This window comes from Coenobita brevimanus, chromosome 76, assembly GCF_032717465.1.
Source record: "Coenobita brevimanus isolate Jiangsu-jjx chromosome 76, ASM3271746v2, whole genome shotgun sequence".
NCBI lineage: Eukaryota > Metazoa > Arthropoda > Malacostraca > Decapoda > Coenobitidae > Coenobita > Coenobita brevimanus.
Window position 1 is genome coordinate 16,203,314 of NC_137029.1, and position 8,541 is coordinate 16,211,854.

General features: G+C 43.2%; 1 pseudogene; it reads left to right on the forward strand.

Moving 5' to 3' along the window:
• The first annotated feature begins 350 nt into the window (after positions 1-350).
• On the forward strand, positions 351-469 carry LOC145408333 (5S ribosomal RNA; annotated as a pseudogene).
• Positions 470-8,541: the final 8,072 nt, after the last annotated feature.

An 8,541-nucleotide genomic window follows, 5' to 3' on the forward strand; every position in this document is an offset into this window, starting at 1 on the left:
CCTAATTCTCCATCCTTTCCCTGTATAGTTTGTTGAGAAAATGAAATATTGTGGTAATACCTGGTGATAGTCTAACAAGGTACGGTAATCACATTTGGTGCTTTTTTTAAAAGCAATTATAATTAATTGAGTAATTTTTCTTTTCACAATTTACACATATATAATATACTTCGTTATACCTAGAATTTCTTGGAATAATACTACAATTAAATAATGCAATATTAGTAAAACTAGTGACAATAGTAATCAGATATTGTAATTTTTCACTTTTTCTGGCGGCCATTTTGGATTTCGGCCCATATAACAAAATACTCAAGTGTGCCAACTGGGTGCACTTTTTTATTTTCATTAGTAGGGTCCATACCACGTTGAGTACACCGCTTCCCGTCCGATCAGCGAAGTTAAGCAACGTTGGGTCTGGTTAGTACTTGGATGGGTGACCGCCTGGGAACACCAGACGCTGTTGGCATCCCTACGTGTCAAGTGGGGTTGGTGGAGGATTAGTGCCCCTCCCTGTAAAACAATTAACTCTAAGCCATTGGCCACCCCGTCTGGGATACATGGCGTCTGGCAATGAATGAATGAAATTAATAGGGTCCAATGTATCAAAAAATGCAGTAAAGCTTTGTATATGTCTCGGAACGAGGTTCAGTAAAATTCCTCCAGATTAGGAGAGACACTGGTAATGAAAGGGTTGAGGAAGGTTATGCCTATATGAATTTGAAAGTCTCTCCGAAGCTGAATACAATGATCTGCAAGAATGATGCGGTTTAAATAAAAAAAAAAAAAAAAACTAGAAAGTGCTCAGGGAGGGTATACCTCCGCCAATACCATTGCCATTAAAAAAGATCCTGATCCTGATCTGTGGATACACGATCCGGATCTGGATCCGGATCCGGCCCCCAAATTTAGTAAGTTCTTTCTTGGTCCATGGCCCACCTTTCCACAAAATATCATTGAAATTTATTGAGAATTTTTGGAAATATTGTGCGGGATACTCCGGATCCGGATCCGGATCCTCTCCAAAATTTAATATTTTTTTCCTTCGCCTATGGCCAACCCTTTCACAAAATTTCATCAAAATCCTTTCATAACTTTTTGAGTAATGTTGCTAACAGACAATCAAAAAAACAAACCAACGTGGGGTGAAACCTAACCTCCTCGGCAGAGGTAAAGACGTCCTCAGGTTGAAGGGGAAAGATGTTTATTTTCTCTGAGTCTCGTGTTCATTTGTTTTCGTACGATGCCAGATTAGCATTTTCCTTTGTTTATTCTCTCTCTCTCTCTCTCTCTCTCTCTCTCTCCATTCTGTTTATATTTTCTTGATTCGTCCTCTCATATCCACTTTATAAATTTCTTACTCCCCATTCCTGTTTCAACATCCTTCGATTATAATTCATCATCTCCCATTGAATTAGTGTATTGTTTTCAGTCTCCAATAATTTCATCCTTCTCTCTCCCTCTGTTATACCCTTCTCAATCCCCCTTTCCCGACTTCCATTCCTCACTCTTATGTACATCCTTCTCTTTCCTTTTTTCCCTTTTTTCTCTCTTCCATCTCCCACTTTTGGATCCCTCTTCGTCCTTTTTCCCGTCTTCCATTCTTCCATCTTTCTCTATTATCTTCCTCTCCTTCTCTTTCCTCGACATTTCTCCACCTCCTAACTTCCTTTCTTCTCTTTCTTCTCCTTCCTCCATACCATACCTTCCATGTTACTCCCATGTATCTTTTCCCTTCCCTCTTCTCCTCTTCCCATCCCATACCTTCCATTCTTACCCTAACCTCCTGACCCACAGCCCTTGCCCGCCACACTCTTCCTCTCACTCCTCATCCTTATCACTATGAGCATCTGCCACTTCATACCAGGTACCTCGCCGGGGAATCGATAGACTGGTATGGCAGGCGGGGCATCATCACTTCCCCATCGACCCAACAGGAGGCTCTGATGGGGATGATGGTGGTGAAAGGGGCTCTGATTGCAGTGTTTCAGGCTTCGATTTCTGGTCGAGTGAGGCACCCCGGAGGCATGGGGAGAAGGAGGGTGGCTGGGGGAAGGCAAGGAAGGAATGCAGACTGGTAGGAAGGAAGCCGAGAGGAAGGAGTGAGTACGGAAGTTTGGGAGGAATAAGAACTTAGAAAGAAAACAAAATCAAAAGGAGCAAAGCAGGAAAATAGAATGATGAAAACTGGGGGAAATGAGGGAGGAAAGAAAACAGATTGTTAGGAAAGAAGCTGTGAGGAAGCAGTAAAAAAGAAGTTTGGAGGAAGGAGAAGTTTGAAAGAAAATAAAAACGAGGAAATGAAGGAGACTAGGAGGTTGAACGATGGGAGGGAGGAAGGAGAAAGGAAAGCAGACAGGGTTGAGGGGGAGGAGTAAATACAGAAGTTTGGGATGAAAGAAAAGTCTGAAAGAAAAAGAAATGGAGAAAGAAAGGAGGCTGGAATGATGAAAGCTGGGGGGGAAGAAGGGAGGAAATAAAAAGGTTAAGGGAAGGAAAAAATATGCTATATAAAAGGAATAAAGTTGGCCAGGAGGGAAGAAATAGAGTTAGGATGAAATAGATTGGGCTGAAGGAAAGAAGAAAAATATGTATAAGCCCCCCCTGGGGGTAGGGGGGTTTTCAAGAATACTCCCCCAGTATCCCTGCTTGTCGTAAAAGGCGACTAAAAGGGTTGGCGGAGGGTTAGTGCCCCTCCCCGGAAAACAACTAACTAAAAAAACAAACAAGAAGCCTCGGACAAGGACTGACCAAACGTTGACGACCCAGGACCGGACAAAGGACTTGGTAATGAGTACATGGAATGTAAGAGGAGCGAATGATGAGGTGAAAGAGAGAGAGATTGTCCAGGTGCTTGAGGATGCGAAAGTGGATGTATGTGGAATAACTGAAACAAAATGGAGAGGAGAAAGTGTGAGAGAATGGGAGTATGGATGGGGTATATGTGCAGGAGTAGATGAGAATGAGAGGGCAAAGGAAGGAGTGTGTATAGTTGTGAGTAAAAGATGGAAGAAGAGCATAAGACAGTATGGATCAGTTGGGTCAAGGATTGTGTGGGTAAAGTTGAAAGTTGGAATACAAATGTGGGCGATTGTGTGTGTGTATGCGCCAACGCAAGATCGTGCTAGAAGAGTGAGAGAAGAGTTCTGGACAAATGTGGAAGTGTGCATGGAAAAGTTTGGAAGGAATGAGAGAGTGTTTTTGATCGGTGATATGAATGGTAAAGTTGGTAATGTGAAGGTGGATGGAATAGTTGGTGAGTGGGGTGTGCCTGCTGAGATAGATGAGAATGGGAGTGCATTAGTGGACATCTGTGCTGGGAGGGGGTTGGTAATAGCCAATACCCTCTTCAGGCATAAAATGATCCACAGGTATACATGGCGAGTGATGAGAAGGGTGGGTGGTGAACTGAATGAAAGGAAGGCAATGATTGATTATGTGTGTGTGGATGAAAGGATGCGAAGATGTATATTGGATGCAAGAGTTTATAGAGGTTGGGGGAGGGGCCTTTCTGACCACTACTTGGTGGTGGCCAGAATTAGGATGCAAGTAAGATGGAGGAATAGAAGAAGGGAAAGACGAGAGGAAGGAGAAGTTGCAAGGAGAGTGGAAAGGTTACAAGAGGATGAGAAAAAGGCAGAGTATAAGAGAGAAGTGGAGGAACGATTGGGCAAATATGAATTGGAGCAGATGGGAGACGTGGAAGGTGTGTGTAAGATATTTACAGAAGAAATATGTGCAGCATGTGATGTGGTGTGTGGAAGGAAGAGAAGACGGAGGGGGGTGCAAGGAACAGCGTGGTGGACTGAAGAGGTGAAACAGGCTGTGGCACAAAAGAAGAAAGCATACAATGAATGGATGAGAAATAGGGGCGTGGAAGAAGTTGAGAGGCAGAAGAGAGAGTTATATGTGGAAAGGAAGAGAGAGGTGAAAAGATTAGTAAGAGAGAGTAAGAAGAGAGTGGATCAGGAATTTGGAAGGAATTTGAGTGTAAAGTGGAGGGACTGTAAGAAAATGTTCTGGAGAGAAGTGAAAAGAGTAAGACAGGGTGGAAGTGAAGTTAGCAGGGGAGTGAAAGATAAACATGGTAGATTATTAGTGGAGAAGGGAGAAAAAGTGAGCAGATGGAGAGAACACTTCAAGGAATTGTTGAACGTAGAGGATGGAAGTAATGCGAGTATAAGTGGCTGGGGAATGGCTGGGAGAAGGAGGGAGGTGAGAAGACAGGTAGAAATCAGTAGGATAGAGGTTGTGGAAGCAATGAAGAAAGTTAAATCGGGGAAAGCCCCAGGAATTGATGGAGTGTGTGGTGAGATGCTGAAGCATGGGGGAGAGATAGTAGTAGAATGGATGAGGAAGATGTGCAGATTGGCCTGGGAGGAAGGTAGAGTCCCGGAGGATTGGAAGTCAGGTATAATTATTCCCTTGTACAAAGGAAAAGGGGAAAAAGAAGTGTGTGGTAATCATAGGGGCATTTGTCTTCTTAGTATAATAGGAAAAGTGTATGGTAGGATACTTATAGACAGAGTTAGAGAAAGAACAGAGAAATTAGTTGGAGAAGAACAGGGAGGCTTTAGGAAGGGAAGAGGTTGTGTAGATCAGATATTCATTCTTAGATCTTTAGTGGAAAAGTTTCTAGAGAAGGGAAAAAGAAGTTGTATGCGGCTTTCATGGATTTGGAAAAAGCATATGACAGGGTGGATAGACAAGGATTGTGGAAAGTGTTAAGAATATATGGAGTAGATGGGAAGTTGTTGAATGCTGTGAAGAGTATGTATGATGGTGCTAAGGCTGCAGTGCGTGTGGATGGTGAACTAAGTGAATTTTTCTCTTTGAAAGTTGGTTTGAAACAGGGATGTGTCATGTCTCCATGGTTGTTCAATCTGTACATGGATGGGGTAATAAAAGAGGTACAAGGTAGGGTAGTGGATGTTGGAGTGGCCCTGGTGAGAGAGGATAGTGTTTGGAAACTCCCTGTACTGTTGTTTGCAGATGATACTGTGTTGTTGAGTGAAGATGAAGGGGAGCTGCAAGGCTTGGTGGATGAGTTTGAGAGAGTGTGTAAGAAACGGAACCTAAAGGTGAATGTAGGGAAGAGTAAAGTGATGGTCTTTGAGAGAGGTGAAGTCAGTGAATGTATAGCGAGGTTGGATGGTGAGGAATTGGAAAATGTGAGTACGTTTAAGTATTTGGGTAGTGTGATGAGTAAGGATGGAGGTTTGGAGGGTGAAGTGCTTGAAAGGGTACAGCAGGGAAGAAAGGTTGCTGGTTCCTTGAAAGCAGTGATAAGAAACAGGAAGTGAGCATGGAAGTAAAAAAGTTACTACATGACAGTATTGTGATACCAACTCTAACGTACGGAAGTGAAGCTTGGACGTTGTTGGAAGGACACAAGTCAAGAGTGAGAGCAGTGGAAATGAGTTATTTAAGAGGAGCTTGTGGAGTCACGTGGAGAGACAGGCTGACGAATGAGGATATAAAAGAGCGTTGTGGTGTTGATGTGGATGTGATAGGAAGCGTTGTGAGGAACACACTGAGGTGGTTTGGCCATGTGGAGAGGATGGAGGGTGAAAGACTGACGAAGAGAGTGTATGTGAGCGAGGTGGAGGGTGGAAGAGGGAGGGGGAGACCGAGGATGAGATGGAGGGATGGGGTGGAGAGGTATATGAGAGAGGGGGGTGTGAGTTGGGAGCAGGGTAGTGAAATGGCGGGGGACAGGGCGACTTGGAGGCGATTTGTTTGTGGCCACCCCAAACGGGATTGAGGCGTCTGGCGATAGATAGATAGATAGATAAGAAAATGGACAGATGATAGAAAGAGAACATGAAAAGCTACTTGGGAGGAAAGGAGGGAAAGCAAAAGGTTCTGGGGGAAAAATGCTTGAAGGAAAGGGAGAATGAGTCAGTAAAAAAAAAAAAAAAAGACAAATGGAATGAAGAAGGAGTTCAAAGGAAGAAAGCTGAGTAGAAAGACGGGGAAAATAAGGTGTGACAGGAGAAAGATGAGGGAAAGAAGGGAAGAAGATTGTCTAAAATGAAAGAGGCGGAAAGGAAGGAAGGAAGGAAGGGGGAAGGAAGGAAGGAAAGAAGGAAGAAGGGATGTTGGCATTCACGAGGAGAGAGTTTCGCAGGAAAAGAATGATGTGTGTGACAAAAGAATATATGAAATAATAACGTGGAAATAGACGGATATAATGAAGAAGTAAGTAAAGAAAAGGAAATTAGGTTGAGAACTGTATTCAAGGGCACTTTACCAGTGGCGATCCTGAAATGTTCTGGACTTTCTTATTCCTAATTTTCCATTAATTTTGGATACATCCGCGGCCTTCCGTCTAATTTCTTCTGTGCAAAATACCAACTCTCATCCTCTAAATCTCACCGATAGAGTTGCCTGGGATTATTAATAGTAATGCCCCCTCCCTTTTTTTTTTTCGGGTGGGGGGGGGGTCATACTATCTCTACCCTCTTTTATCAAACCAAAGATGGCTGTTGCGTGTAGGAGGTCAATGATTTTACATGTTCTCGCATTCCAAATTTGAATCATCCGCATTCCCAACACTCAAGCTACGGCTATCTTACCAATCACTAGATTAATATGTGTGGGCTGTTTATCACTTTCCTAATACAGATATTCCAGAATTTTATGACTTCCCCTCATCGATACTGGAATACATTTTTTCCTCATTTGTTCTGTTTCGGAAATCTTTATTATAGGAGAAGCCAGTGTTCACCATCATGTCTGGTTCTCCTCTCCCTTGACTGATGCACCTGGTCGACAAGCATACACATTTTTTATCTCTAATACCCTGAGCTATCTTGTGCAGTACCGTGCCCTTATACCTGATCGGCTTTGTATTTTCCATTGTACCCAGTCTTTCTTTCACAACTCAGTCTGCTGACAATGTAAATCTATTTTTTTTTTTCCCCCCTCAGTGAACTCCATCTAACAAAATCGTATCCTAATAACCTGGCCTGTCACTTCAGTAAGGCATCTGGACCCTCCTTAAAAGTGACGTTTGTGACATTTTAGCGATTTTTTTTTTTTAAATGCTAGGAAGAAGAAACCAAAGGCCACAGTCCCGCAATACCTGTTCCTTCCAAGAGAATAACAAAATATAAGAGAGCCAAATTCAAGGTCCGATCATTTCGAAATGCCTGGACACACTGCGTTTGAAAGACTGGAGATCATAGCTAGCAGGAAATACAGACAGAGGGAGACAGCTCCAGAGCTGACCAGTTGCATAAATCAAGGACTGTGAGTAACGGTTAACTCTTGCATTAGAGAGTTGGACAGAAAAGGGATGAGAGTTTACTGCTAGACGGGTGCTACGCGCCCGTTGTAGAGGTGGAGGAATGAAAGCAGACAGTTCAGAGGACCAGTGACCATTGAAGTAGAGATGGAAAAGAAATAAAGATGCAACAATGCGGCGAAGAGACAGAGGTTGAAGGGAGGCAGTGAGAGGAGAGTTAATGAGACTAAAAGCCTTTGACTCCACCCTATTGAGAAGAGCTGTATGTGGGGAGCCTCCCCACACATGAGAGTTGTACTCCACACAGGGGCGAATAAAACCCGTGTATTGAGTAAACAATTGTGTGGGGGGAAAGAAGGAATGGAGACGGCTTAGCACACCTAATCTCTTAGAAGCAGATTTTACAAGAGATGTAATATGATCTTTCTAAGATTAGTCCTGAGTGTATGAAACCCCAAGCATGTTCAAGGATGATGCAGGATTAAGCTGAATATTATTAAACATTAGTGGGTACACCTGTGGAAAATTTTGTCTGGTTGATAGGTGTAAGAACTGAGTCTCTGATGCATTAAAACAACAAGATTATTTTTACCCCAGTCAGAGGTACGAGCCAAGTCAGATATTAGGTGTGCCATAGCCTCATCCCTTGTTTGTTGAAGTAACAGCTGAGATGGACGTTGCGGGATCCGAATGGAAAGGTGAAGGATGGAATCATCAGCATACGAGTGGGTAGGGTTAGATGTACAGCTTAGAAGGTCATTGATGAATAAAAGGAAGAGAGCTGGTGATAGGACAGAGCCCTGAGGAACATCACTGTTGATAGATCTAGGAGAACAATGGCCGTCTACAATAGCGGCTATAGAACGACCAGAAAGGAAGCTAGCGATGAAGGCACAGATAGAAGGATAGAAACCGTAAGAGGGCAGTTTGGAAATTAAAGATTTATGCCAGACTCGATCGAAAGCCTTTGAGATGTCAAGGATAATGGCAAAGCTTCGCCAAAGTCCAGAAAGGAGGATGACCAGGAGTCTGAAAGGTAGGTGAGAAGATAGCCAGTGGAGCATCCCTGACGGAACGCGTACTGACGATCAGAAAGAAGGTTGTGATGGGAAAGATGCTTTAAAATTTTTCTGTTAAGAATAAACTCGAAAACTTTTGAGACACAGAACGTTAAAGCAATTGGACAATAGTTAGAGGGTTGGGAACGGTCATCCATCTTCTGGACTGGCTGAATAAGAGCAAACTTCCAGCAAGAATGAAAGGTACAAGGTGATAGACAAGGCGAAAGAGTT